The following is an 8984-nucleotide window of genomic DNA, read 5'->3' on the forward strand; positions in this document are numbered from 1 at the left end:
GGTAATTGTTCAGTTGATTGTTTTTAGGTTTGTAAACAATTAATGGAAAGCGCTAGATCTAGGGTTTCAGGTAATCAGGAATATAGAGGTATATAATACTTAGGTTGTCAATCATAGAACTCGACTTCTTATGAGAAAATATTCCAGCTTTCGCTGTCGAATCAATCCTATTGACTAAATCTAATACCTCAGCTGTCGCTTGTTGATATGGATCAAACGTTATAGATGTTATGGTAAGAGCATCGATCGATGTGTTCTTAGGAAAGATTTAGCGAGTTGATCAATAGATTCACTAGTATTATTTAGATCAGCTGTCGTTTGTTTCTAGCAATCCTAACTCAAGGGAATCTAATCTGGTGCAAAACCTACCGTCGTAGTTATCCATTATCCTAATTTCAAGGTTCTAGTTAGCTACTCTAGCACACATGCATTAATAACAATTCCTTTAAGGATATTTATCACCTTAGCAATTATATATTTTAGGCTAATTCCTCATAACCTTATTGAACCCTAAATCTAACAAGTGAACACAGACATAGCAAAGTAAATCATAGCAACAATAACAATAAACATCATAAAATAGAATAGAGTAGAAAAACTGGAGTTGCAATACAAAGCTCTGAAGAAGTCTTGAATCTTCTCTCCAGACTACTAAAAACTCTAAATTATGTTTGCTATGGAAAAGTAAGAGAATATGAAAGCGTGTGTTACCTAAAATAATGGCAGAGCACATAAATATTAGGTTAAAGTCGGCCATAGGTATTCATGTAAATGTGTGTGACTTGGGATTTAAGTCGGCTGGAAACCTAGTCAGGTCTTGCGCGCTTCGCTGTTAAAGACCCTAGAAGGGGTCTTGCTTATTCTTATTTTATCTCCAAAATGCACCAAAATCACCATTTCCTCCAAAACACTCATGAACCTGTAAATATGCTAAAATGACTCCAAAACAGAATAATTATATCATAAAACACTAATATACCATGGATTGAAGTGGGTAAAATCTATGGTATATCAAAGACCCAGGAAGGGGTCTTGACCTACCCAATCATACCATTCGCAGCTCAGATCAGAGTCACAGCCCACTGTGCATTAATCAGTTGTCATGCGCTGTTGCGAGTGCGACCTTCTTCGTCTCGTAACATCCCATTCTCATCAAAACTCAGTATGAGTACTTCGACCTTCTCTGTCTTTCTGCAAGTGGTGTCATTCGGCACCGGATGAACAGTGACAGAATGAACAGTGCCGGGGTGAACAGTGCCGGGGTGAACATCCCGAATCTCACCGAAAATGATAACATGGTTTTCAAAAATTATGATGTGCCATTAACATAATTATAACATGTACAATTTTTCTTATAAAAAATTATTTTTTTGGCAAGGCTAGGGGTTTTGCAAATACGACCTAAACCTTGCAAATCAACCCCAAAAGTAACATTCTTTTTTGTAATTTGAATTTTTCTTATTCACCCCAAAAGTTCAAGTTATCCACGAAAATGTTATTACTTTTTTCTTTTTGAAAATGATTGTTTTACTCTATCACCCTTATCTTTCTCTTTTATTTACAATATTGACATTATCATCAATACACCAACCACCATAAATAACCAATTTCAATCTATAAATGCACCTAAATAGACATTTACATCTTCATATCCTTATTTTTTGCCCACAAAAAATATTTCTCTTTCACTTTCTCTCTCATTTCATTCCAAATTCCCATTTTTTTTATTTCAAAATTTATAAGCTTATTGGAGTTACTCAAGTTCATGTTTCTCGTTCAAGAACAAATGGGTAACTTTCATTAAAAATTATGTGTATTTGGAGAAGTTATTCATGAGAAGTCTTCTCAAAAAAGTCTTCTTATGTAAGTCTTCAGTAACCCTTTTAAAACATATAGAGACTTATATATTTATTAAAAATAACATTTATCAAATCATACACAATCTTACAAAATATATTTATCAACCTAGGAAAAAAGCAAAAAAAAATTATTTAACATAATTATTTTTATTTTAGTCTAATTATAACTAAAAATAATGTGATTCATTACAAAAGAATTGATTCAATCCAATATATAAAAATATGTATATCCAAACCAATCAAAATATGAACAATCAAAACAAACAATTATTATGATTTATTTAGTTTATATATATATATATATATATATATATATATATTCATATATGTACATGAATTTTCAAAATACTACAACTTGTTTATAAAAGTAACTCTGATTTAATATTTTTGTTTCTTATTTTTTCTAAAACAATATATATAAAACTTTACAAATTAGATTTACAAATATAAAAGGGTAAATGAATTACATGTATTTAACAATTTAATAAGCTAATTTAGTTTAATTAAAACAAAAAAAATCCTTTTTCAATTTAAAAGAGTAGATGCAACTCAGCATACAAAAATGAATACTTCAACAACTACAAAATATTATATTTGAAACCACATATCTAATTAAGATGAGAACATAATCATACTTAATACAATTTTTTATTTATTTACTACACATATAAATTACAAAATAACTTAATATTTATAATAAGCAAAAAAAATATTTAAAAATTATTATAATTTAATTATTTTACTAAATGTTTAATTATATTCCTAAATGTTTATCACCTAGTTTAAAGTAAAATCAATTATATATTTCATAACATCTGACAGAATATTAATGTTAGTTTCATATGTGTGCATTTATTTTAATAGAATAAGTTATTATTAAAATTTGTTTTCGTTACCTTACGTAATGAAAAAATAAAGTAGTCAATTTAAAAGATTTCTTTTCTATACTGGAATTTTAATTAATTCTAGAGAGATAATGCTTTCTAGATCTATCTTATTAAAACAGAAACATTGTTTAGATAAATTAAATAATTAAAAAACTCAAATAATTTATAAAACAATGAAAAAAAATAGAACAGGTTTAAATACTACAAAATATTTCAATCAATAGTAAATCAATTAAATTAATGAATTATTCATTTATATTTCCTAAATAATGGTTATATCATTTATTTAAGTACCATAATAATTCAATAATAACCATTACATAAAATATATATCTATCTTATTAAAATAGAAACATTGTGTTGGACCTAACATTTATTTTGTAAGTTTTTAAATTAAATACAACATTCTACTTTATCGTTAAACTTACATTAAATCACTAATATTCATTTCTTTATACTACTATCCATGTTTCCAAATGATAGACCATGTTTTTTACCCACTTTTATCCATGGTTAATAAGTTTTAATAAATAATTACTATTATATAGAGTCTATTTAGAGTATTTACAATTTCAGGTATGTTCCGGAGAAATATGGTGATTTTGAAGCCTTTTGAGGTGCAGAACTGCACAGACGCGTCAGATGTCTAGCTATGGATGGAGACTTTCCTACCGTTAGATTGAGCCCATCGTTTGACACAAGATAGAGCTTTGAGTTAGCTTTCCAATGCCGCCAGTCTGAGGTCAATCAGCATTTTGTAGCAGAAGTTATGCCCGTTTTACTGAAGAGTAGTCAGTCTGCCTCGCGAGAGGAAGCTGTCGAGGAGATGAAAGACTTTCGATGGATGAAACAACATTGGTGTCGGTTGACAGTGATGCCAAAATATGGTCTGAGCATATTTTATGACCGACTGAAGCCCAGAAGTAACCCGAAATTATCAGAATGCCCTTGGACGACCTGAAACCCTATATATGTTATTTATAAGTCATTGTTGATGGCTACATGCTATCTAAGCTTTATTTTATTCATAGTTCTAGGTTAGGAGAGAAGAGAGGAAATCATTTAGAGTCCTCTTGGAACCATTTTTTTGGTTTTATTTATATTTTATGTTATCCATCTATTCATCTAGATTTCTGTGACAAACATCATGCATGAGTAGATCCACCTGCTAGGTATAGAAATTTCTAGGGTTTTGAATGAATTTCTGAATTATATGATTGTTAGGATATCTAAAGATCTCTACATCAGGATTGCTTGAACCTAGAATCATAGGACAATTGAGATGCACGAGATTGCAATCAATTAACGGAACCCGAATCCTGCTGGATTAGATACCTAGGCGCATACGAGAGTTGGTCTAGGAATTTAGTTGAACTTATTCGATCAGATCGATAACGCTTGCCTAATCCAGCGTCGATCGACGCTTATACCATAGCATCGATCGATGCTTATACCGAAGCATCGATCGACGCTCATACCATAGCATCGATCGACGCTCAATCTGTGTTGACATGCGAATGTTGAAACATGGAACTTAGTCAATAGATTAGACTCACAGTGAGAGCTGGTTGTCTTTTGCATTAGATATAGAGTTCTAGAATCAATCCTTAGCATCTATAGATTAGAGTTATAATAACCTTAATGAAACCCTAAGTCTAGCAACCATCCTTCCATCAAACCTCAATCAATCAGCCGAGCAACTGCCTTGCTCATCACTGCAATTTACTATATTTACTGCATTAATAAACTATTAGTCTAGCTTAATCATAAACTATTTAGATCTATTGTGTGCCCTAGCTCTCTGTGGATTCAATCCCTAAGTACTACAACTGAACCTCTTATTTAAGAGATTAAAGTCACTCCTTAGGGTAATTTGAGTGATATCACCAAACAATATACTCATTTCTTTATACTACTATACATGTTTCCACACCTTTCTTTATACTACTATACATGTTTCCAAACAATACTATAATTAATCTTGTGTCCAAACAATATAAAATATTAGATCTCATCTTTTTAATAATTTCAAACAATCTTCTTCCAAATTATTTAGATAAAATAAATAATTGAAAATTTTAAATAATTTATAAAAAAAATGAAAATAAATAGAACTACAAAACCTTTCAATCAATATTAAATCAATTTAAGTAATGAACTATTTCATTTATATTTCCTAAATAATGGTTATATGATTTATTTAAGTAACATAATAATTCAATAATAACCATTATATAATATATATATATATAAACGTTATATATTGTACAATAAATATAATTACAAAAATCTATCTTATTAAAATAGAAACATTGTGTTGGACCTAACATTTATTTTGTAAGTTTTTAAATTAAATACACCTTTCTACTTTATTAGTTAAACATACATTGAATCACTAGTATTTCTTTCTTTATACTACGTTTCATGTTTTCAAACAATATACTCATTTCTTTATACTACTATCCATGTTTCTAAACCTTTCTTTATGCTACTATCCATGTTTCCAAACAACACATAATTAATCTTGTGTCCAAACAATATAAAATATTAGATTTCATTTTTTTTAATAATTTCTAACAATTTTCTTCCAAATTATCTGGATAAATTAAATAATTAAAAAATTAAAATAATTTATAAAATAATGAAAATAAATAGAACATATTTTTACATGTTTAAATACTACCAGACATTTCAATCAATAATAACTCAATTAAATAAATGAATTATTTCATTATATTTCCTAAATAATGGGTATCATTAGTTTAATTAATGTAATAATTCAATAATAACCATTACATAAAACATATATATATATATATAAACATTATACATTATACATTGTACAATAAATATAATAACAATAATAATTAAGAAAAGTGTTCAAAATATATGTTATCTAAAGATAAGTGCATAACACTAATTGTTAACAACAAATTTAAACTGATTATAATATAAACCAAATAATTAACAAGATAAATTACACAAAACAATTATAATAAAATTAATTAAACTATATAAAAAGGAGTAATATGATCAAGACATATTTATAGTTCTTAATTATTTTATATCTATTATTTTCTCTATAAAAATTATCTAGAAACATCATAATTTTAGAAATTGCAAAACAATGAGCTTTAATATTTGGATTAAATGATGAAAATGATGAAACTAAATCAAATTGGATTACATATCGGTCATCCATCGGTTCAATCGGTTAGTCTCGGATTTTAGTGATTTTTTAATATGGATATTTAAAAAACCTTATATTGAATTATCAGATCACCGAATTAACCGATTTGACTGTGGATTCGTATCGAATTTAAAAGGACTGATTTAAATGCAAAGAAAAATTAAATACAAAAAATTCTTACAAATTAACAAAATATTTCTTAAGTTATTAGTTGAATTTTTTATCATAAAATCCTCTGCGTTTGCAAAGCGCGGATCAACATCTAGTTTATTGTTACAGTTTAATGTTCACTGTTTATGATTAGGTCATCAAGCTGATACACGGATTTAGACGTGTGCCGACTGTGCATTTGGGCATGACCCTACTCTCGTTTTGTAGTAAATTTTTTGAAAATGTTAGGGGTTCTCAAGTTTTGATTTTTTTGTTTTAAGAATTGGTCTTAATATTTTGAATTGTATAAAAAGGGTCCTAAAATTTTGATTGTCCACAGAGCCCAAATATACTTTACCCTGGCATGAGGTCAACGCACATTCCAGTTTTGCACAAGCATGCTGTCAGCAAATCATAGGCGTCAAAAAAAATTAACCTCTTCTGACTCTAAACAAATCTTACAAAAATAGAGATAAAAACTAAAAAAATAAAAATTGAACGACAATATTACAAAGCCTTTTCCCAAAACCCAATTTCGAAGATTCAAATTAAAGCACTTTTGTTCCAAATTGTACCCTTTTGGCTAGTTTCTTGGCTTATATTCATGAATACAACCATTTTCGATGGCGATTGCACATCATCATTCTTTAACATCTGTCTGATGGATTGTGGGATCTTCCACTCATTTAAAGGTAGATTTAATAATTTTAGATATGTATTTTTGTGTGTTCTATAAAGGTAGATCTATCTAATATTCAACTCATTTTCTCTGTTTTTAAGTCATTTGAACGTTTTTAGAGATGCAGGTTTTTCAGATCTGGATTTGGATATGCAGGTTTTTCAGATTTGGAAGACTTCTGAGCTAGAAGACTTCCAGACGACTTCCAGGATGTCTTCCAGACGACTTCCAGGAAGTCTTCTGACGGAGTCTTCTCCCATGTCTCCCTTTCATAATAGATCTGAGCGTTTTGGTAAGTTCTTATGTTGATTTTTCTTCATTTGGTAACCTCCTGTTGCATAAAATTCATATTTTTTTCCCAAACTAAAACTCTTCAAACCCACTATAATCTCTTTGACTTGAAAACACTAAACTTTATATGAATTTTTCATTTTTGTCTCATGTCTTTCTCACTAATCTATCTTTTTGTTGCAGGTTTTAATTAGATGGTTCTCATCTTCCACTTGTATATGTACTTTGTGTGTTCTATAAAAGTATATCTATCTAATTTTCCACTCATTTTCTCTGTTTTAAGCCATTTGAACGTTTTTTGATATGATATGCAGGTTTTACAGATCTGGGTTTGATATACATGTTTTTCATATCTGGATCAGACTTTAGAAGACTTATGGGAAGTCTTCTAAAATATAATGCGCTAGAAGACTTCCACGAAGTCTTCCAGACGACTTCAAAGAAGTCTTCTAGGATGACTTAAGAAGTCTTCTAGACGACTTCCTGGAAGTCGTCCAGGAAGTCTTCTGACGGGGTCTTCTTCCATATCAAGTGCAGTCTAAGCTTGTCTTTGTAGAGGAATGATCTATAATAGTGTTGTTTGTGGTTTGTTTTGTGATTTGCATGTGTACTCCTTTAGTTGTGACATTTTTGTAAATTTGAAGAGATATTAATGAAAAAGTTTGGTAAATATGTTCATTTTCCACGACATTATCTTGCCAAAATTACTTGACATAATTGAAGTTATTGATACAACTTCAATAGCAAAACACAATCACACAAAAAATTAATCAAATTTATTACAACTAAGGGAGAAAAATTCTCAAGAAAACTTAGTCAAATTCACAAAAGATAAAACATTACATAAGTTCAAAGCTAGAACACTTTCATTAGATACATAAGTAAAAAGTATATCTTATGATCTGAGAAGACACATTAAACCATGTTACTTGATATTCTTGAAGTTAGTTAACACTTTTGAAAATTAAATAAACATATCTAAAAGTTACTTAATAAATTTACAAAAACTAACGTAGAAGACTTCCACGGAAGTCTTCTCAATTAGCAAGAAACTTTACTAAGCATGAATGTTGGTAACCTTATAAATATCTTCAATTAAGTTATAAATTTCATTCAGTAGCCCCAATATTGACTAATATACATGAATTAACAAAATAAAATTATAAAGTCTTTATAGTTTTAGAAAAAATGAAAGTTTATTAAACATTGACGCAGACGACTTCCATGGAGGTCGTTTGGTAGACTTCTAGGAAGTCGTCCATTTAGGTTAGTTTTGCAATTGATTTTTAATCTAGATGACTTACATGGAAGTCGTCCATCTTTGTTTGTTAAAAAAGAAAATCGAGACGACTTCCATGTAAGTCGTCTAGGGAAAATGGGTTAGTTTTGCATTTGACCGGATTGTGTCGGAAATTTGGCTTTTCCTGGACGACTTACATGGAAGTCGTCCAGTAGAAAATTAAAAAATCAATATTTTGTTATACCTAGACGACTTCCATGTAAGTCGTCTCAGGTTAGTTTTGCAATTGAAAAATAAAACAAAAAAAATTATTTTTTTCTAGACGACGTACACGGAAGTCGTCTGTCCGACGACTTACATGGAAGTCGTCCAAGATAAGCAAGGTTTGACCAGAATATCGGAATAAAATCATGGACGAATTTCGTGGAAGTCTTCTAATGGACGACTTCCGTGTAAGTCGTCTAGACAAAAATATTTTTTTTTGTTTTATTTTCAATTGCAAAACTAACCTGAGATGACTTACATGGAAGTCATCTAGGTATAACAAAATATTGATTTTTTAATTTTCTACTGGACGACTTACATGTAAGTCATCCCGGAAAAGTCAAATTTCTGACACAATCCGGTCAAATTTATAACCCGTTTACCTTAGACGACTTCCATGTAAGTCATCTAGAAAAACACATTT

Source organism: Brassica napus, unplaced genomic scaffold (assembly GCF_020379485.1).
Source record: "Brassica napus cultivar Da-Ae unplaced genomic scaffold, Da-Ae ScsIHWf_1321;HRSCAF=1887, whole genome shotgun sequence".
Lineage (NCBI taxonomy): Eukaryota > Viridiplantae > Streptophyta > Magnoliopsida > Brassicales > Brassicaceae > Brassica > Brassica napus.